This window comes from Myxocyprinus asiaticus, chromosome 30 (genome assembly GCF_019703515.2).
Source record: "Myxocyprinus asiaticus isolate MX2 ecotype Aquarium Trade chromosome 30, UBuf_Myxa_2, whole genome shotgun sequence".
Lineage (NCBI taxonomy): Eukaryota > Metazoa > Chordata > Actinopteri > Cypriniformes > Catostomidae > Myxocyprinus > Myxocyprinus asiaticus.
Window position 1 is genome coordinate 29,848,155 of NC_059373.1, and position 21,940 is coordinate 29,870,094.

General features: G+C 42.5%; 1 protein-coding gene across 1 annotated transcript in view; it reads left to right on the forward strand.

The window, feature by feature from the left end:
* The first annotated feature begins 3,297 nt into the window (after positions 1-3,297).
* LOC127421276 (visinin-like protein 1) overlaps positions 3,298-21,940 on the forward strand; it is a 37,256-nt gene continuing 18,613 nt past the window's right edge. The window contains exon 1 of the mRNA XM_051664176.1: positions 3,298-3,415. The gene's annotated coding sequence lies outside the window, so the exon portion shown is untranslated. The remainder of the gene's footprint in view (positions 3,416-21,940) is intronic.

Consider the following 21,940-nt stretch of genomic DNA (forward strand, 5'->3'; position numbering starts at 1 on the left):
AGTGATTTACATTGTATGGGTAAAAAACACATCATAGTATCCTTAAAATAACTTTGTGTTCTGAAGAAGAAAGAAACCATATGAGTTTGAGATTGCATGAGGATAAATGATGAGAGAATTATAATTTTTGGGTGAACTATTTCTTTAACTGTAATGGCACACAATCCAACCATATTACACTCAATTCAACCCTCAAACCAACTAAACTCAGCAAAAAAAAAAAAACGTCCTCTCACTTTCAACTGCTTTTATTTTCAGCAAACTTATCATGTAAATATTTGTATGAACATAAAAAGATTCAAAACCTAAGACATAAACTGAACAAGTTTCACAGACATGTGACAAACAGAAATGGAATAATGTGTCCCTGAACAAAGGGGGGGTCAAAATCAAAGTAACAGTCAGTATCTGGTGTGGCCACCAGCTGCATTAAGTACTGCAGTGCATCTCCTCCTAATGGACTGCACCAGATTTGCCAGTTCTTGCTGTGAGATGTTACCCCACTGTTCCACCAAGTTCCTGGACATTTCTGGGGGGAATGGCCCAGCCCTCACCCTCCGATCCAACCTTTCCCAGACGTGCTCAATGGGATTGAGATCTGGGCTCTTTGCTGGCCATGGCAGAACACTGACATTCCTGTCTTGCAGGAAATCACGCACAGAACGAGCAGTATGGCTGGTGGCATTGTCATGCTGGAGGGTTATGTCAGGATGAGCCTGGAGGAAGGGTACCACATGAGGGAGGAGGATGTCTTCCCTGTAAATCACAATGTTGAGATTGCCTGCAATGACAACAAGCTCAGTCCGATGATGCTGTGACACACCACCCCAGACCATGACGGACCCTCCACCTCCAAATCGATCCCGCTCCAGAGTACAGGCCTCGGTGTAGCACTCATTCCTTCGATGATAAACGCAAGTCCGACCATCACCCCTGGTGAGACAAAACCATGACTCGTCAGTGAAGAGCACTTTTTGCCAGTCCTGTCTGGTCCAGCGAAGGTGGGTTTGTGCCCATAGGCAACGTTGTTGCCAGTGATGTCTGGTAAGGACCTGCCTTACAACAGGCCTACAAGCCCTCAGTCCAGTCTCTCTCAGATTATTGCAGACAGTCTGAGCACTGATGGAGGGATTGTGCATTCCTGGTGTAAATTGGGCAGTTGTTGTTGCCATCCTGTACCTGTCCCGCAGGTGTGATATTTGAATGTACCGATCCTGTGCAGGTGTTGTTACACGTGGTCTGCCACTGCGAGGACGATCAGCTGTCCTTCCTGTCTCCCTGTAGCGGTGTTTTAGGCATCTCACAGAACGGACATTGCAATTTATTGCCCTGGCCACATCTGCAGTCCTCATGCCTCCATGCAGCATGCCTAAGGCATGTTCACGCAGATGAGCAGGGACCCTGGAAAGATTTCTTTTGGTGTTTTTCAGAGTCAGTAGAAAGGTCTCTTTAGTGTCCTAAGTTTTTATAACTGTGACCTTAATTGCCTACCGTCTGTAAGCTGTTAGTGTCTTAACGACCGTTCCACAGGTGCATGTTCATTAATTGTTTATGGTTCATTGAACAAGCATGGAAAACATTATTTAAACCCTTTACAATAAAGATCCGTAAAGTTATTTGGATTTTTACAAAATTATATTTAAAATACAGTGTCCTGAAAAGGGAACATTTCTTTTTTTGCTGAGTTTACTATGTTACTCTCCAATGTAAAAATGTTCCCAAAAACTTTTGAGGACTTTTTCAGCGCAGTCCACTCGGAAGTATGCCAAAAAGGATTCTACATCACAACAAGGGTTCATTGTACCATTATGTGGTCTGCCAGTTCTGATCACCTCTTGAACAACATGAGCACAACAGTGGGGTGGATGGCAGGGCAAAATAACATACTTTCAATTGACTTTGATAGCAACCCACACTGAGAACCAACTGTTAACCAATTGCCGCCTATCCTTGGGAAACTGCTGAGTCTGTAAACCAGATACCTGCTGCTTTGCTCTCAGGACTTCATTTTGGCACCTGCCAGTAAAGTGCTGGGCACCCTGTTTCCTCATCTTTTAAAGAGAGTCTGGAGTGGGAGGACACTGGGAGGGACATGCATGACATGTCTACTTATGATCTTTCAGTCTGACCCACAGTATGCATGAAGGTGAGTCCAGCACAACAATTACACCCTTCATGTCGCTAAATGGCCAAGGAGATCTAAAGGAGCTGTGACACAGAGGAAGGACATGACAAGACAGTATGAAAAGTAACAACAGACTATGCTAAAGGGCAAAATAGTGGAATGTTATTCACCTGAAGAAAAAATACTTGTCAATCAAACAATTGTCCAGGGGTCAATATCTTTCATTAGAGCTGAGCACTGGATATTGGATGTGAAGATGTTTACCACTTGGGTGGATCACCTCTGTTTTGTAGATGTTAAGAATGTGATTACGTATTCAAAGAGTGCTTCTCAAATGAAAGGCTGGAGCCTAGTTGCCTGTAGGCTGTGTCCTTCCGAGACTGTAGGCTAGGCTCCTCCTCAGCATTCAGTGCTATGAGATGGTCTGCAGAAGTCTGCATGGCTTGGTCCACCAGGAGGTTGCACATCGGTTTGATTTGTTTTCCATAGATAGATAGATAGATAGATAGATAGATAGATAGATAGATAGATAGAAAGAAAAACAGATAGAGACAGACCGACAGACAGCAAAGAAAGAAAGAAAGAAAGAAAGACAGGAAAGACAGACAGACAGATAGAAAGACAGGAAAGAAAGACAGACAGACAGATAGAAAGACAGGAAAGAAAGACAGACAGACAGACAGACAGACAGACAGACAGACAGATAGACAGATAGATAGATAGATAGATAGATAGATAGATAGATAGATAGATAGATAGATTTTTTTACTGAAAATTACTATTTTTCATGTACCATATTCTTTTCACACGTATAGTCTACGTTTATTAATAAGTCATTTGGGGATATGATCGTTGGTCCGTTGCCAGTCTATTGCAAATTATTAAAGCACTTGCTCGAGTAAATATAAACATTAACATTTCCTATGTTGACACACAGTTACACCCGTAGGAAGGTGCAAAAAGAGCTACTTTGTAAGGTATGCGGCAACGAGCTGTTTTTTTTTTTTTTTTTTTTTTGACTGACATTTCAGACCACCGAATTAAAAACGAATAATTTTTGGACAGCCGCTCTAATCTCCAGTGTTGGCCAATCAGAGAGCGCATTAGGCGGTCCTTATGCAAATGTGTTGGCAAGGGAAACAGAACCGCTCCATTCATCCTCCTCATCACACAGCAGAAACAAATAGGTGGCGTTTCTCTGTTGAAGTACAGTTTATTCCTCCAACCGCAAGAGTACGAGTCACTCTGAGCGATAAATACAAGACCGGATACTTTTCTCACGATATTTGTGTGAGTTATATATTTTGTCTATATTGAAATAGTTATCTACTTGACTGTACATTCCTGCTTCAAGGTTCGCTGAATATAACATAAAATGTAATATTTTAGTTATTTTTCAGTTAATGATGATTGATAAATTAACCCACAAACTTGGAAAAGGAATGCTTTCTTAGTTTCTATAGCTAAATTTATAATTTGTTAATAATGTTTATAATTGTTGTGCCCCTAAAAACTTTTAGAAAAAAATGTTATAATAATATTCTAGGAAGTAAAACAGCTTTAATTCATTTGTCATGTTGTTTATGCTTACTTATGTAGTAACATGTCGTGCACTCATATAGATGTCAAAGAAGCTGAGATATTAAACTGAACCGAATATTAATTTCAACACAATTTTCTACCAATAAGTCTCTTAAGGTCTTGTCTTGTGATTGTTGGTTTGCTCTCTATGCTCAAACTAGTGTGTCAACTTCGCCTGTGGTTTGTATACTTTTGTCTTTGTCTGTTGCATTTATTAACTCGTGGTATTGACATTATGACGAGGCATTAAGGTCTGTTTATCGAGCGCGCGGTGCCGGGAAAGTTCATGGATTGCGTGGTTGTGAGTCACTGTTGTGTCTGCGCTGCGCCACGCATGTATGAGCGGGACAACATGGCAAGCTGCATTTCTAGACAGCATTTATAGGCATAGCATGCAGCAGTTTTAAGCAACATAGTTGCCCATGATGCCCAAAAATGCTGATTTTGAGACTAAATGATGTTGTGTGTTTCAGTTTGCATTATTTTTGGGCATCAAAGGTGCTTAGAGAGTAATTTGGCATCATTGACCATGAAAGCATGCAGCATTTATAGGCAGCATGGATGCACACAGTATTTTTGGCCATCATGTAGAGGTGCATGGAGCATTTCGGGGCATCATAGGTGAACGCAATATTTTTGGGCATCATATTGTTTGGTGCATCCAGCGTTTTTGGGCATCATAAGCTTGTGCAGCACTTTTGGGTGCCATGGATGCATGCAGTATTTATTTGGGCACCATAAGTGCATGCAGCATTTTTGTGCAGCATACTGCTACTGCACACTGCATTTTTGGCATCATAAGCTCATGCAGCATTTTTGGCATCATAGGCACCTATGATGCCCAAAGATGCTGAATGCACATATGATGCCCAAAGATGCCATCCCGGTATGCAGCTAACAGATTCTGAAACACAGCCCGTGTGTATTTCACTATTTTTTCTATGAATATGTGCTTGTGTTTCTTCATTAACCCTTGATCTCACATTCGTATTACAACACGCATATTAACCAACATTTAATAAATAGTTGAATAAATAAATGACTACCCTTTGTGTTGTTTGTTCACTGGTCACTGATCACCTAGTGTTCATCACTGAACTGAAAAACGATCAGCAGTGAGTTGTGAGGACATCGGTGTGTTGGCACCATGGCAATGTCTGTTTGCATCCTGCCATTTGCACCGGACTGTGAGTGGCAATGAAGCCTCAATAAGCTCGGTATGTCTCATGGCCACTGCTCATTAGGCTCAAATAATGAATGGATGCAGAGATTATGTGCGCTTCAGTATCGGATAAACCGGCAGAGGGCTGGAGAGATGTGGGATGATTTTGATGATAAGAGGAGGTCCAGGACTTCATTATATTGGATAACTGTGACAAACTTAAACTACTGAGGTGTGGGCAGATAGGATCCAATCTGTTATTATCTCTAATTGATGGATACACTAAAAATTTTTGTTGTGGTGGGGTATTTGATTGAAGCAGCTGTGTCCTTTAAGGCTTTTTTCACACTTGGTTCAATTGCTTGGTCTGAACCCTAGTTTGAATTCACCCCTCTCACAGGTCACTTTTCACATTGTACGTGTGGGTCTGAATCGTTGTATAGTCATTCAGTTAATAAATCGGTATACCATGTAATTAATTCGATTAAAAATTTTAAGCAATTGACAGCCCTAATTTATATAAATAACAGGCATTGTCCACACCTCACATATTCTTTGCCACGAAATAGATTTCTGCATTGCCCAAAAAGAAAATCACATAATGAAATTGAAAATATGGCAAGATCAAAGAAATGTATATATTGTAACAGAGAAATTAATTAGATTAATTATCCCTTTTCGGATTTAATCATTCTCTCTTACCCAGGGAGGAATTTTGTCTTATTGTGTAGCTACAGATACTATGAATAATATAGGAAAAAATAAAAAAAATAACAGCAGATGGTCTGGAATAAAATAAGGTGCGTTAATGAGAGATTTTTCCATTTCTAGGTGAACTACTTTTTTAACTGGTGGCTCCCTTTATGAGCAGTGAGCACAGACCTAACAATACCGTACACAAAATAAAAATGGTTGGAGTTCATGAACACTGGTCTCGTTTGACTGAAGACACTTTTCGAGATTGTTGTCCAAATGTCAGAATTTATTAGTAATAAAGTAGTTAGAAAAACTAAAATTTAGTGTAAATCATTAGTAAATATTATTTTCATTAAAAAATATGACAATGTACTTGCTTCAAACTAAAAAAAATGAAGTCAAAGCCACAGGTCTTACTATGTTTTAGTTTAAATCTGAGGGTGATAACTCTTCTACTGAGTTTTATCGATAATTTTCTAAGACAATGTCAAACAAAAGCTAGCCAGATAACCACATTCATTCAATTAATTGACAATATGCACACATTCACTCTTTGTTGTAAGCCTAATAGACTGAAAACTGGTCCGTTAATGTTTTTTACATTGACAATTACAAATTACATTGCGAATCGCGTACTGTACATGATATATTTTCAATTAAAATTGGCAAACAACTACTTAAATTTTACCATTGAAACAAAATAGTTCAGTCATAAAATAGTGGGCAAATATTGCATGTTTAGCTAGATACTTACATCTTACATGGTGCTTACATTCTTAATCTGAACTGCTGACCATGCTAATGCATGGCACTGGAATTATCCACTTGTTGGTTCCCGCTTAGCATCTATAAAAAGTGAGTCCCGCCTTCTTTGATTTGTTTGGCTATCTCAAGCGACATTGACGAGCAGTGTTAAACTACTGAGCAGGATACAACAAAAAAAAAAACTTTTTTTTAACCATTATGTAATCCCTACAACAACCTAATGACAATTAACAGCAGTGCATAATTGTCTGCAGCAGAACAGCAACGAGAATATCAATTATTGGGGGCGGGGGGGGCCCCGAGTATTGACGCTGTCTACCACCCCTGGAGTTGCGAGTTCGAATCCAGGGTGTGCTGAGTGACTCCAGCCAGGTCTCCTAAGCAATCAAATTGGCCCGGTTGCTAGGGAGGGTAGAGTCACATGGGGTAACCTCCTCGTGGTCACTATATTGTGGTTCTCGCTCTCAATGGGGCGCGTGGTGAGTTGGGCGTGGATGCCGCAGGGAATAGCATGAAGCCTCCACACGCGCTATGTCTCCGCGATAACGCATTCAACAAGCCATGTGATAAGATGCATGGATTGACTATCTCAGACACGGAGGCAGCTAAGCTTCGTCCTCCGCCACCCGGATTGAGGCGTGTCACTACACCACCATGAGGACTTAAAGTGCATTGGGAATTGGGCATGCCAAATTGGGGAGAAAAGGGGAGAAAATCAATCTGCATATGGCATATCTGGCTATATCTTATTACTGAGGGGGACATGTCTCCCCTAATTTATATTATGGATATGTCCCTGGCCGAGAGCATTATCACATTAACCCAATTATTTGTAAATGAAAATGCATGGAGCAAAGGATGTGTAGAAATTTTTAAATGATGGGTGTTCCAGATTCCAATTCTGTGGCAACATGATCACACTGGAAATCGTCATGCTGCTTCCCAATGTTCATGTACTCTGAAATCGACCCCATTCTGCTGAATTACTGACTGACTGAAATGCAATTTTTACTCCACTGATGGTTAGGTTTATGGTTGGGGTTTGTGTTAGGGAGTAGGGTTAATAACAAATCCATTCCTCTTGACTGTATTACATCATGTACAGCTAAAAATACATCTCACTTTTGTGCCACCCTGTGTGTGGTCATTTCACCTCAGCAACACTTCTTGTTTCAGCCACTGGGGGCAGTAGTTAGAATTTCAGTAAGCACTAACCGATTCCAGCAGCAGAACTTTCAGCCTCCTGATGCTGAATTCACAGTGTGATCAGTCTGTCTTTGGAAATCTGCGTAACTTTCTGTGGAATTCTGTGCTGATTTCTAACGATACAGGTGGTATTTGTTGCAACAATTCAAATTAGGCCATAAACTCTAGTAGTACCATTCCTGCAGACATTAATGTTCCTGCAGCATGGAAGTTCATTGGGTCAACCTGGCCCAGACAAGAGCACTGTGCAGAATCGGGCACTCCTACACTCACACGCCTGGCCGGCTGACTGATTACCCACGTCACATGCTCTGGTTTTCATGGATATGGATGGCAGATTTAAAATGGCTGAGCTGAAAAAGCCACAGACAGTTGTCAGCTTTTTGGCAGGACCCATTTAATGGCCTCCAGGCAGCTTGACATGGAAAAACAAAGGAATGCCTGTATGGGCGATCTAGTGAGAACTTTTTGTTTGTTTCCTCCTCTGATATGATCCTGTTCATATTGGTCATGTTCCTCAAGCTCTGACTTGTTTTCTTTCTGTTTAAATGTTTTATTTTTTTACTGTTGCTGCTGTTGTTGCTGTTGTTGTTCTTTGCTCTTCTTCCTGTTCTGAATGCGAATGAGTGGCAAGTACAGTGTCATAACGGGGGGATGCTGTCAGATACATTTAGCAGCTGGAGTTATCTGATGCCTCCCTGGGGTGTTAAAAACAAATTGTTCAATGTGCTCAACCCAACATGTTACAGTATATAGATATGGCAGACCATGAGATTCAATATGGCAAGATCAAAGACATTTTAAGACATAGGACTGACAATTCCATGCCAAACTTTGTGTTGGCAGAGAATGACACCTTCTGTGCATTCAGCCTATAGATAGTATGGTACAGCACATCCTTTGGTATCTGACTGCATGTCTATTTCCAGCCTATTGATTTTAACACAAATTGATTTTACATTGAACTTGCAATAGAAAATATTTTTATATATATATTTGCATCTCTTGAGAGATGATATTTCAGCCTTTTTGTTTACAATCGATTTGCATTTTGCACAGATTTAGAATTCCATCCATGTCTGAGGTTTCACATTAAACAGCACATTTGATGCTAACCAATTTTATTTACCAATGTAGTGCACTTACACTACTTTAACTGCCCAGACTGGTCACTTCATTTCATAATCCTATTTATTTTCATCTAAGTACCATCATTTTAGAAGGTACAGTTCACAGCTGAAGCCACTTAAATCAAATGCAGCACAATAAAATGAACACAGAAATACTGTGCACCTGTGTGGCATGCCTTTCTGAATGTTAAATACTGATTCAGCACAAATTGTATTATTCCAGCATCTGGAATAGGAGTTTAATAATTGACCCTTCGCTAGGCCTCGCCGTAAAACCACTTCTGACCAATTGTGTCTTAGCAAATGTTGCCGTGCCGCCATTACTCTGACACGCGTTTGCTACTTTCCAGTGACAGCCTATGGAAGTAATGTGTGTTTGAGTACTTTTAAGCGGGATTTTATCAAAATAATTCAATAAATGTAAAACACATTGTTGAGAGGATACCAGCAGTTTTTCTTTTTTCTTTCTTTTTTAAATAATCTTTAAATAAATCTGGAGAAGAGCATGTTATGAATTAAACTGTGTCAGTTCTCATTCCCAAATGAACATACTGTAACATCTGCAACGACACCTACATTTACTCCAAGGTAAATTAAAGCTAATAACTGAACGTTAATTCATTTATGTATTGATTTAAGTCATAAAAGCAATACTAAATAAACAGTTCACAGCATCAAAACGAAAAAAGTTCGTTTTTCTCTTTTCAAGTGACTGTAATAATCATTTGCCTTGATTCTAATTCACAGTCGACACAGTTTTTAATCAAATTACTGGTAATTTAACAATTTCTTTTACAGAAAACTTAAGATAAATATGCATTACAATGTCACTCTTCATATCAGCCTACGTGAAATATTATCCATTCCATTTATGAGAATATTTTGCCCAAAACCGCGTCGTTCATGGCAATCTCCCATTCATTTCTATGGGGAGTTATGCAGCGCTTGTCAGAGCAAGCAACTGTAACCAAGGGAGGTGGAGCTTAGCGAAGGGCCAATTGTTTGGTTCCTCTCAACAGAGATGAATAATGCATACTTACTGAAATGAAGTGTTGACAGTGTTTTTGTAGTGTAAGAGAGGCTGAACCTTTTGAAACCAAAAACAACATGGTGTTGATTTTATAATAATTTGTTTGGTTGGTAAGATTATTCTTGTGTGTTTGCATAAATTGTGTAAACTGTAGGTCAGACTTACGAAAAAAATTCATATTCAATGAAAAGTTATATGGAATTGAATAACATGCGACTACAATTTTTTATTGCCTTAGGTCAGTTCATATCAGACTTTCTCAGCACTGGTCAGGATGGACCAATCACAGTTGTTTATTATCACTGGATGAGAAATAATTGTACAGATACTGCTGTGGGGGTTTCCATCCACAGGTATGAATTAGGGATGCAAATTTTGTCAAATTCTTTTAACTGAGTAACCACCAGTATTAACCTGTTATTAATCGGTTAACAGGCATGAGTGATGACATATAATAGTATGCTAACGGTGCAATAACCGGAGAAGAACCTAAGAATTAAATTGTACTTGACCCAACCCATTAGCTCTTTGTGCACACAATTTTGTCAACCTACTTGCGCCTAGAATTATAGCGCATGCTTGCACAAAAATACCAAAACTTCATGGCCATGCCCACTGACTTTGCACATATGACACATGGCGTAGCGCTGTGCTTAGCGGTCTTAAAATAGGGCCCAATGTCACAATGCAAAAAATCCTTAATGTTTCTAAATGTAGGGCAAAATATAATTGCATATTTTTTGTATTCATTCGTTGTTAAATATTCCTAGGACATTTCCTGAAAGGTTTAGTGAGAATCGCTTCAAAAGTAAAACATAAGGATGGAGAATGTGCCTAATTGTCATGGAAATAATGTCAAATTTCCTATACTTCTAAGATTTTGGGGTGAAATGTGACCTTTTTCAGTGAGATTCTCCTAATAACCCTTTGTTTTTCCCTGTCACAAAAAGCCTAATTATCTCTAATACAGAACATAATACAGCTGGTTTCTGAAGAAGAATTAGGACATTTCATTTCATAATGGAGTGGAACACTAGAGGGCTGTTAGGTTCCTCAAAATATACTGTACAGTAGCATTATGCTTCTTTGTATTTCCAGCCATTCGTGGAACAGTGTGTTTCATTAGCAGGTACAAATTACAGTACTTAGTGCCTACAACATTTTGAGATGTAGAAAGCAGGTGCGGTGACCTTCAGTCAGTTGCCCTCTTCCGCTGAGTGAGGTGAATCTATATTTCCTCTGCACTAGAATGGGAAAACATCACTATAGAAACAACATATGGGCTAATTTTACACAGTGCATTGGGACTCGTTTAGAGCAGGTAAACAAGGCTAGTTGTTTATCCCAGAGAAAAACTGAATTGCTCAGGGGTTGCGCTTTCATACCTCAGGAGATGAGAGTTCTCAGCTATGTTTCATATAAGTATGAACTTTGTTCAGATGTTTCTTTATGGATTTCTTTTTTAGTAACATTGCATTTTGTTTGGTAACATACAGTTAACAAGTATAATAGTATAATAGCAACATATAAGTGTTTGTATTTATTTATTATTATTTTATTTTTTTCATTTTTGGACTTTTTGCCTTTTTATTTATTGAAAGTTGAGAGTGTAAACAATACCATAAGACCCAGGCCAAAACACCAATACTTGTGCTATATCCTTCAGGCCACTTCTCCAATATCTATTTTGCATTTTTTGTAGTGTTTTTTTAGTGCTAATAAAGTTGTAATTATCGATTTATTTTTACACAAACATATTGATTTGCTTCAGAAGACATTCACTGATCAACTGGAGTCGTGTGGATTACTTTTATGCTGCCTACATATGACTTTTGGACCGTCAAAGTGCTGGCACCCATTTACTTGCATTATAAGGACCTGACAGAGCTCTGTCTTCTTCTAAAAATCTTCATTTGTGTTCTGCTGAAGAAAGACTGTCATACACATATGGGATGGCATCAGGGTAAGTGAATAATGAGAGAATTTTCATTTTGGGTGAACTATATCTTTAAATGCAGTCACGTTTAATTAGTAACATGTTTTGAGCAAATTTAGATACACATGCAATAAGATACAATCAGTTGTTCAAATTGACAACATCTGTTACAACGGTCATTATATGTGTGCATTAGTAAAAAAAATTACTTAACATACATGCGGGGCAGTGGCAAATAATCACTCTTATTTCAAATGATAACATGTTTTAACCGTTAATATTATTTTTTACACACATTTTTTTATAATCACCCCTCAGACTGTGTACACATGATAATACTGCCAGTCAACTCATCCAGCAGGTGAACTGAAATAGTTTGTGACTCGAATGTTTTCTTTCTCGTTGAGCAGATCAACAACAAACTCTTCATCGCTGCTGCAGCTTGTAGAGAAATCAGTTTTCTTTTTTCAATCTGCTTGTCAAGTACCGCTTCTTCTCATGGACCATCATGGGCAGAGGGCAGATCATCTCAAAGGTGCGCTGAGCCACTTACCGCACTAGGGTAAAATTGCTTGTCGATTAGTAAAGGCGTGAATGCGCTAACGGCAATCATTTGCTTCCATTTCTATGGGAAAGAGCCATTCGCTGGCAATTAGCCTCTCATTATCACGTCGCATTTGGTGTGAAAAGGCCTTAAGAGTAGTTGATGAGAATGCACATGATACTGTTCTCTTGAAATGTTCATAATTCACAAAGAGGAAAATACTATATTATGTACACGGTAAGCCATCACACCAGTGATGTATACTCAAATGAAATCAGAATTTCAAACCGCAATTACGTTGACCATGGCAAAGTTAGCTGCACACGAAAGAGACACAGGAAGCTGTGTGGTACAGAACTTGCACTCCCTGCTCGTTTCACGGGATCATGACGAAACCTGTTCACCGTACAGGTGCGTATCGGCCTGCTTTGAGGACTGGAAAGAACCTCCACTTAAACTATTTCGCAGTATTTCGGCAATTAAAAACAATGTTTAAAACATTAAATTATGACATAATTTGGGCATCATTTTTTTAATAGGCTTATGATCATCAGTATGTTATCAGTTATGATATGGAGTTCAAAAATAATCGAATTAAACAGTTTTTCATGAGAAATAATTCAATTTCACATTAATGTGCATCATCAATAGGTGTTCTACGTATTATCTGTTCTGAAATGTCTCCTTTTTGCCACAATGACAGCATGATTCACAGTGCAAATCAGAGTAATACCTGCCTTTCATTCTTATTAATTTGCTCTCGTAGTTTCCATTTCTGAAATGACTTTCAGGCTTGCATCAACACTTTATTATGTGCATTTGGAGGCATGCCTCTAAATTGCATAATCATTTCAGGGAAACATGCAAAAATAAAAAGCAATCCTTAAAGACAACGTTAGTAGATCAGCTCGGACATTTTTTAGCGTGCTATCAAATTTGCATGTTTTTATACATCCAAACCTTTAGTAAATCAGGGCCTAAGTGTATAGGGCTATACAATTAAGAAGAATTTGATGAGAAATGTTTGAGTTCATATTGAAATCTCTGACTTTTGATTGCAAACATAGCATCTTGGCTGATGATATATCGATATATCGGCCAGGAAAATTATTTGATCGATATTTGTCCATTTTTGTGATTATCAGCGTCGGCTGATAATCGTGTTTGCTTAGCCGATTAACTATCCCTTGTGTCTGTTCCAAAATCTACCAATGGATTTGTCAATGGATAGTCAACACTTTCTGTTTTCAAGGGTTTCCAAAGGTTTTTTTTACTTTAGAAATTGTTGTAAATCTGACTTGCTGTTGTTAAATTGTATTATGTTTATGTGCATTTAAACCAGCCATTCGCCATCCTGCTCTCTAAATATTGCATCGGCTATTTAAAAACCCATATCGGTCGACCTCTAATGTTGGCAAATCTGAGTTTGTGACATTGTTGTGATCACTTCTGAAACTCTAAAGGAGGCATATGTGAGATAACTGTAGTCTGTTTCTCAGAAGAAAATCTGCAGAAGGCTTTTCAAAAGTCTAAATTTGCTCTACATTTAAATGGATTGACGTCTTTTTGTATACTTTTGGTATGTTTGTGCGCAATCAAGGTTCATTTACCAAAATTTTTTGTAAAGATGATTATGATTTTGCATCCTTTGAGAAGATTAGGAGTTTAACATCTCAGATCAAGAGCACAGCTACAGTCCTGCAGTTGCTTAGTGATTTGTTTGTCTTTGCCCCAAACCCCACATGGGAGCTAGCAGCCCCGTGCCTACTCCAGTTAGCTTAAATTACTACCCTCAACCATCTGCCACTGTGCCCTATTTGTGTGAGTGTTGTGCACTCATAGTGGGTGTGAGAAAAGTACAGTTAGGGCCAGACAGGAAGAGAGCACTTAGTTCCCTATCTGTCACTCACTCGACGTTGTGTCGATGTAGTGACACTAGGAGTCACTCTTGGGAGCCCGAGACACCTCTGGTCTTTGATAAAAGGCCAGTGAAAATTGGCGAGTGGTATTTGCATGCCACTCCCCCGGACATACGGGTATGAAAGGAGCTGGTATGCAACCACTCATTCAGATTTTCTCTTCGGAGCCGAACGGTCATGCTCACTGAGCTGAATACTACTGTTCATTCAACTCTGCTGGATCTGACGGCGCATTTCAGCGGCTTCTCCCCCCCTGCACTGGTGCACTGCAGAGAATGCCCCTGGGTGCTTTGGCAGAAATAAAAGAGTATATTTCTCTAAAAGAGTATATTTCTCTAAAAGAGCGGCACACACGGAACGTCTTTTTAAAGACGCGTCTTTCTAAAGATGCTTTTCCGATTGTGTGTTATTCCTGGTTGCGCTCGTTATCTCTCGCCTTCTGACGGTCACGATCACTGTCTTTCGTGTCTGGGCACTGCTCACGCGGACACAGCATTCGTAGATGGTCATGTTCTCATTGCGAGAATATGTCCATGGCAATGTTGCGGTCGCGGCTCACCTTTATAAGAAAGCAAGCCACCCCAGAGGCTCCCCGCCTCGGTCCTTTTACCCACGGATATGAGGCCAGCGCGGCTAGCACTGGGGGTGATTTGGGGACCCCAATGGGACCGCCTCCGCCGGGTATCCCCCCGCGGACCTCCCATTCCCCAGCACGCTCGTCTGCCCTGATCGGGCTTCCGGATGAGTCCGCCGGCGCGTCTCACGGCGAGTTCGACCTCTTATTCGGAGCCCGCGAATGTGATGAGCTCTCAAGCGCAGCATCGGAGAGTGGGCTCGTCCAGTCGGAAGCCTCAGCTGGGCTCCTCCCTTCGGGGACGATTGCCCAGTCACAGGCTGACGCGGAGATGACGACATGCTTTCCCGGGCAGCCGCCAGCGTCGGCTAGAGTGGAACTCACTGCTCTTCCCTGAACCCTCGTGGCTCGGTGATTGGTTCCTGGGCTTGCGGCGCCGCTCAAAGCCACGCCCCGCCCCCGCACTTTTTACTGCCCGGTCCCGATCATTTCAGCTTCCACGCCCTCACTACCCTCGATGGTGGGGTGGCCAAGGGCTATTCGGCAGACCCCACCCGTCTCATGGCCGCCCAGAACCCATGAAAGGCTTCAAAGTGCTCTTGAGACGGGCGACCCAGGGACAACGAAACCCGCTGCTCTGGAGCTGGTAAGCAGATCTCTCCATCTTTTTGTTACCTTTTGCATTTAATTGCGCTGCATGCCCAAGTGGCTGCAGTACTCAAGAGCTCAGGAAGAGCGGTTTCCTTGTTCCTTGGGTCACATATCCGGTGTGCACGGCCGTCATCACGACCACTGTCCACCACTCTATTTGGCAGGTTTGGTGCTCCAGCGGCGGTCTCCTGCCCCTGAGCGCCCAGCTGTGGCACAAATCCGCCCTCGAAGTGACAGTCTCCACGGGTCACGAGGACAGGCCTCATCCTCCCCCGTCCCAGGCTGTTCCAGGGGTGGTCACAAGGAGCCAGGTAAGTGCTTCGATGTCCTTAGACTCAGCATGGCCACGACGTGGTGTGGCACCTCGAGCTCCGCCGCGAGGCCCTACCTGCCGGTACGTCCGATGACGTTGTCCCTTTGGTCCCCCTTGCGTGGAACTTAGACACATGGCTTGCGCTTTCCAATCCGTCACGAGGGCTGCTCCGCACCATCCGACTTGGCTGCGTGCTTCACTTCGCCGGGCGTCCGCCCAGGTTCAGCGGTGTCCACTTCACCTTGATGGAGGACGAAAACGCTGCTACCTTGCGCGGAGATCGCTACCCTCCTACGGAAGGGCGCGATAGAACCTGTCCCTCCAGCCGAGATGAAGAAGGGGTTTTTCAGCCCCTACTTCATCGTACCAAAAAAATGCGGTGGGTTGCGGCCAATCTTGGACCTGTGAGTTCTGAACTAGGCTTTACACAGACTCCCGTTCAAGATGCTGACGCAAAAACACATTCTGGCGAGCGTCCGGCATCAAGATTGGTTTGCGGCGGTAGACCTGAAGGATGCGTACTTCCACGTCTCGATCCATCCTCGACACAGTCCCTTCCTGCGGTTTGCGTCCGAGAGTCAGGCGTATCAGTACAAAGTCGTCCCTTTCGGCCTGTCCCTGTCTCCTCGCATCTTTACGAAGGTCGCAGAGGCTCCCCTTGCCCTGTTAAGGGAGGTGGGCATTCGCATTCTCAACTATCTCGACGACTGGCTAATCCTAGCTCATTCTCGAGACATGTTGTGCGCACACAGGGACCTGGTGCTCTCACACCTCAGCCGACTAGGGCTTCGGGTCAACTGGGAAAAGCGCAAGCTCCTCCCGGTTCAGAGCATCTCTTTTCTCAGTTTGGAGTTGGACTCAGTCTCCTTGACGGTGCGCCTTACGAACGAACATGCCCAGTCGGTGCTGGCCTGTTTAAAGGCATTCAAACAGAAAACAGCTGTTCCACTGAAACTTTTTCAGAGGCTCCTGGGGCATATGGCATCCTCGGCGGTGGCCACCCCGCTCGGGTTGATGCATATGTGACCGCTTCAGCACTGGCTTCAGACTCGAGTCCCGAGATGGGCATGGCGCCACGGGACACATTGTGGTCTGTCACCATCTTTTCAGCCCTTAGACCGACCTCTCGTTTCTACGGGCAGGTGTTCCGCTAGAACTGGTCTCCAGGCACGTCGCGGTCATGACAGATGCCTCCAAAATGGGCTGGGGCGCTGTTTGCAATGGGCACGCAGCCGCCGGCCTCTGGACGGGTCCGCGACTGCATTGGCACATCAACTGCCTCGAGTTGTTGGCAATTCTGCTCGCCCTGCGGAGGTTTCGGCCGTTGATCCAGGGCAAGCACGTGTTAGTTCAGACAGACAACACAACAACGGTAGCATATGTCAACCGCCAAGGCGGTCTGCGCTCTCGTTGTATGTCACAACTCGCCCACCGTCTCCTCCTCTGGAGTCAGCAGCACTTCAAGTCGCTGCAAGCCACTCACATCCCGGGCAACCTCAACACTACAGTGGACGCGCTGTCACGACAGGTTACCCTCAGGGGAGAGTGGAGACTCCACCCTCAGGTGGTCCAGCTGATTTGGAGTCGATTCGACAGGCACAGGTGCACCTGTTCGCCTCCCAAGAATCCTCCCCACTGCCTGCTCTGGTACGCCCTGACCGAGGCGCCCCTCGGCATAGATGTGCTGGCACACAGCTGGCCCCCTGGCATGCGCAAATATGCGTTTCCCCCAGTGAGCCTGCTTGCACAGACCCTGTGCAAGGTCAGGGAGGACGAGGAGAAGGTCATCCTGATAGCACCCTACTGGCCCACCCAGACGTGGTGCTCGGACTTCAAGCTCTTCGCGACAGCTCCCCCCTGGTGAATTCTCCTGAGGAAGGACCTTCTTTCTCAGGCACGGGGCACCATCTGGCACCCGCGCCCAGACCTACTATTGGACTATAGAATACTACTGGACGGGACGCGGAAAACCTAAGCGGTCTACCACCAGCGGTGGCCTCCTTTGAGCCTTTGCAGTCAGCCGAGCTTAAGGCACTCTCCTTGAAGACTGCCCTCCTGACTGCGCTCACTTCCATCAAGAGGGTAGGTAACCTACAAGCGTTCTCTTTCAGCAAAACGTGCCTGGAGTTCGGTCCAGGTTACTCTCACGTGATCCTGAGACCCTGACCGGGCTATGTGCCCAAGGTTCCCACCACCCCTTTAGGGACCAGGTGGTGAACCTGCAAGCGCTGCCCCAGGAGGAGGCAGACCCAGCCCTGTCGTTGCTGTGTCCGGTGTGCACTTTACGCATCTATTTGGATCGCACGCAGAGCTTTAGAATCTCTGAGCAGCTCTTTGTCTGCTTTGGTGCACAGCTGAAAGGAAGTGCTGTCTCCAAGCAGAGGATTGCCCACTGGCTCATTGACGCCATAACTATGGCATATGTCGCCTAGGACATGCCGCCCCCAGTAGGGCTACAAGTCTATTCTACCAGGGGTGTAGCGACTCCCTGGGCCCTAGCCAGGGTGCCTCTCTAACAGACATTTGCAGTAGTGTTCACAAACTTTGTTCCCTGGTTGACTTCCTCCGAGCCCTGTGGCAGTCCAGTTTTCGGAGAGACTCGCTGCCGGCCCAGTATACATGCTAACTAAGAGCCCTGTTCTGGGGTAGGTGCTCCGCATGTGGCGGTTCCCTGTAAGGCTAACCCCATGCGATTATATATCTTCTGCTAATTTGTTTCCCTGTTGGCAAACTGCAGCTTTCCCTGCCCCAGTCCCTATGTTTGTAGTAACTCCTCCCCCATAGGGCAGGATCTACCTTGAAGACTCCCCACATGGTTGGAAAGACCATGTGACGTATTTTTCCACTTAAATATCCCCCCTCTCTTTGGGCAAGGTGTGGTCTCCGCGATGTCTTCCCCTTGGGAGGGACACCCTAGAACTGGTGGCCCAGTCGGATAATCCCCCTTCTTTTTTAGGGAGTGGAAAAAAGAAGGGGAAAAGAGGCCACGACTGGGTTAAGCCTGTCTCTATCATTTGGGTAGTCGACTTGTCCCCAAAAAGGGCCATTCGACACTCATAAATATGTTGGGGGAGGTTACATGTCGACCTGGTGTGCTGGCTATGAGGCACACGGTATTCTGCCCACCACACACCGCCAGTTCACGTAACACAGTTCAGCCAATTGTGGCGTTTCTTATAGGGAACACTAGTGTCACTACATCGACACAACATCGAGTGAGTGACAGATAGGGAACGTCATGGTTACTTGTGTAAACTCCGTTCCCTGATGGAGGGAACGAGACGTTGTGTCCCTCCTGCCACAATGCTGAACTACCCGCTGAAATGGCCGGACCTTATATCGGCTCCTCAGCATAAAACCTGAATGAGTGGTTGCATACCAGCTCCTTTTATACCCGTATGTCGCGGGGAGTGGCATGCAAATACTACTCGCCAATTTTCATTGGCCTTTTATCAAAGACCAGAGGTGTCTCGGGCTCCCAAGAGTGACCCCTAGTGTCACTACATCGACACAACGTCTCGTTCCCTCCATCAGGGAACGGAGGTTACACAAGTAACCATGACGGTTTGTTTGGCACTCCCTGCTGATATTTGTTTTAAACCAGCCTAAACTGTTTTGCTGGTCTTAGCTGGTATTCTTACTCAGTCAGGTTGGACTGCTTACTGGTTTTAGAGGGGGTTTTGGCAGTTTTCAGATGGAGACCAGCAGCCAGGCTGGCAGACCAGCTGAAGATAAGCTTGGGCTGGAAGACTAGCTTAAAACTACTAAGACCAGCAAACCAGCATGCTTTATTTTTCTGCAGGACTGACAGAGACGGGAAAATAAAGAGGCTATGCTTTTTCCCCTGATCCATTAATGTATAATTAAAGAATGTACTTTATGTCATCACTTTCACTCACAAAAGCTTCTTTGGCAGATGATGATGATGATGCCTGTCAGTTTTGGATGTGCCCCTGTGACTCCAGATAAGCATGGTTGACCTTTAGCTTGCATATCTCCAAACAGCTGCATTATTTATGCCCACTATTGGTAGTTATGCACATGAGTCAGTGGAGAATTTTATTACTCACCTGTAATTGAACTGCAGTCAAGAGAAAGTGGTATAAAAAGCTACAGGAGTGAAAAAATCCATAAAACATTTGTATACTGTAGGGCTGCCCCCGACCAAGTATTTTCCTAGTAGTCGTTAATTTAAGCCATTAGTCGACTAGTCGCACATTTAGGATATTAATTTAATTACTTAAATATATATTTTTGGGGGGGCATCAGAAAATGGTTTGAGTTCCAGGGCTGAGAAAGAATGTTATAAGTAACATTGCTAACACTGTTCTACATTACAGAGAAATACTAAACCGTAATAACCTTTAAAATATCAATTTTACAAGCGCACGCACGAAGTGAGCCGCAGCGACACCGGCAAAAGCGGTAATGATTCTGAATGTGTCGGAAAAAGCAGCAAGAAGACTGTCTGAACATTTTGTTAATTTATAGAGAGAAATACACATTAGGATTGTGTCGACAGACGATGATCTCGGGGATCGACGATGGTCAGAGTGATTGCCAATAGCTGATGCCTTTGACGATGTCAAGACAATATTTGGCTCATTTTCCCATTAATGTATTAAATAATAATTATTATTATTATGAAGATTACAAATAATTTGCCCGTAGACACACAGACACGCACTTGAAGAAACACACTTTATTATATTATTAAGAACAGATGACAGAAAAGCGTCTATGCGCATGTATGTAAAGAGGCGTGCAGTCTCGTGGAACAAGTGCATGCAAAAGGTTCTCACTCTTTCTTTGTTTCTGTCTTCTGATTTTGTTTTTTGTTGCAAGAACAGTATCGTCTATGAGTGCTGCAAATGACCTCAGACATCTCAGCTCAGGAGGTGCTTTAGACGGTGAGGTAAATGGAAAGGTGTGTGTATATATATATATATATATATATATATATATATATATATATATATATATATATATATATATATATTATGCTTTTATCACATTATTTTATTTGCTTTTTCATTTTGTTTGGAGTGCAATTTGAATTTAGAAATGTATTTGATTTAAGTTTTTCGTTTTTTAAATAAATACATTTAATTTTCAATGCAAAGTCACTAAAGCAAGAATATTTACCGATCCCTCAGCCCAGGGGTTTCCGATGTAATTGGATATTGCCAGAGATATATATATCTTTATTGTGTAGGCTTAACCCTAACCCTGGTTAACGAAAATTACCATCTTTTTTTATGTGGAGTTTTTTCTGCAACCAAACGACCAATCAAAACTTGGTCGACCAAGACTCTTCTCATCGACTAAAGTTTGGTTCGACTATGGGGGCAGCCCTAGTACACTCATATGGGATGTGAAGACAAGGATCGCAATCACTGGCACTACATTTACTGATGTCATGACTGAACTCAAATATTTGTTAGATGCTTGCTGTTCCTGTATACTGCTGTCTCCCAGAAAACTTTTTCTTGATCAGATGCAGTGAATTACAGTATGTCAGAACGTAAGTTTTGTAATGCAGAGTTCAGGCATATATGTATATTATGCTATTTTGAATATCTCTGCTTTTTTTTTTTTTTTGTCAAATAAGTGATTAAATTAGTTGCAAGTATAACTGTATTTCATCCACTGAAAAGGCTGGCTTAAATTTAAATGGCTCAAGCCTTACTCCTGAATGTAAACCACTAAATCAAATCAGTGCTGTCCAGTGCTGATTAGCCTTAAAGGGATAGTTCACCCAAAAATGAAAATTCTCTTATCTTTTATTCACCCTCATGCTATCCCAAATGTGTATGACTTTCTTTCTTCAGCTGAACACAAACAAAGATTTTTAAAAGAATATTTCAGCTCTGTAGGTACATACAATGCAAGTGAATGGTGATCAGACCTTTGTAGCTCCAAAAATCACATAAAGGAAACATAAATGTTATTCAAATGATTCCAGTGGTTAGAAACAGATCAATATTTAATTCCTTTTTTACTCTAAATCTCCACTTTCACTTCAGATATAAAAGTGAAACTAAACCGGCACCACATGTGACTTTCAGAGGTAAAAGTAAAAGTTTAGGGTAAAAAAGGACTTAAATTTTGACCTGTTTCTCACCCACAACTATTATATCACTTCTGAAGACATGGATTTAACCACTGGAGTCTTATGGATTACTTCTATGTCTCTTTTATGTGATTTTTTTATGGAGCTACAAAGGTCTGATCACCATTCACTTGCATTATATGGACCTACAGAGCTGAAATATTCTTTTAAAAATCTTTGTTTGAGTTCAGCTGAA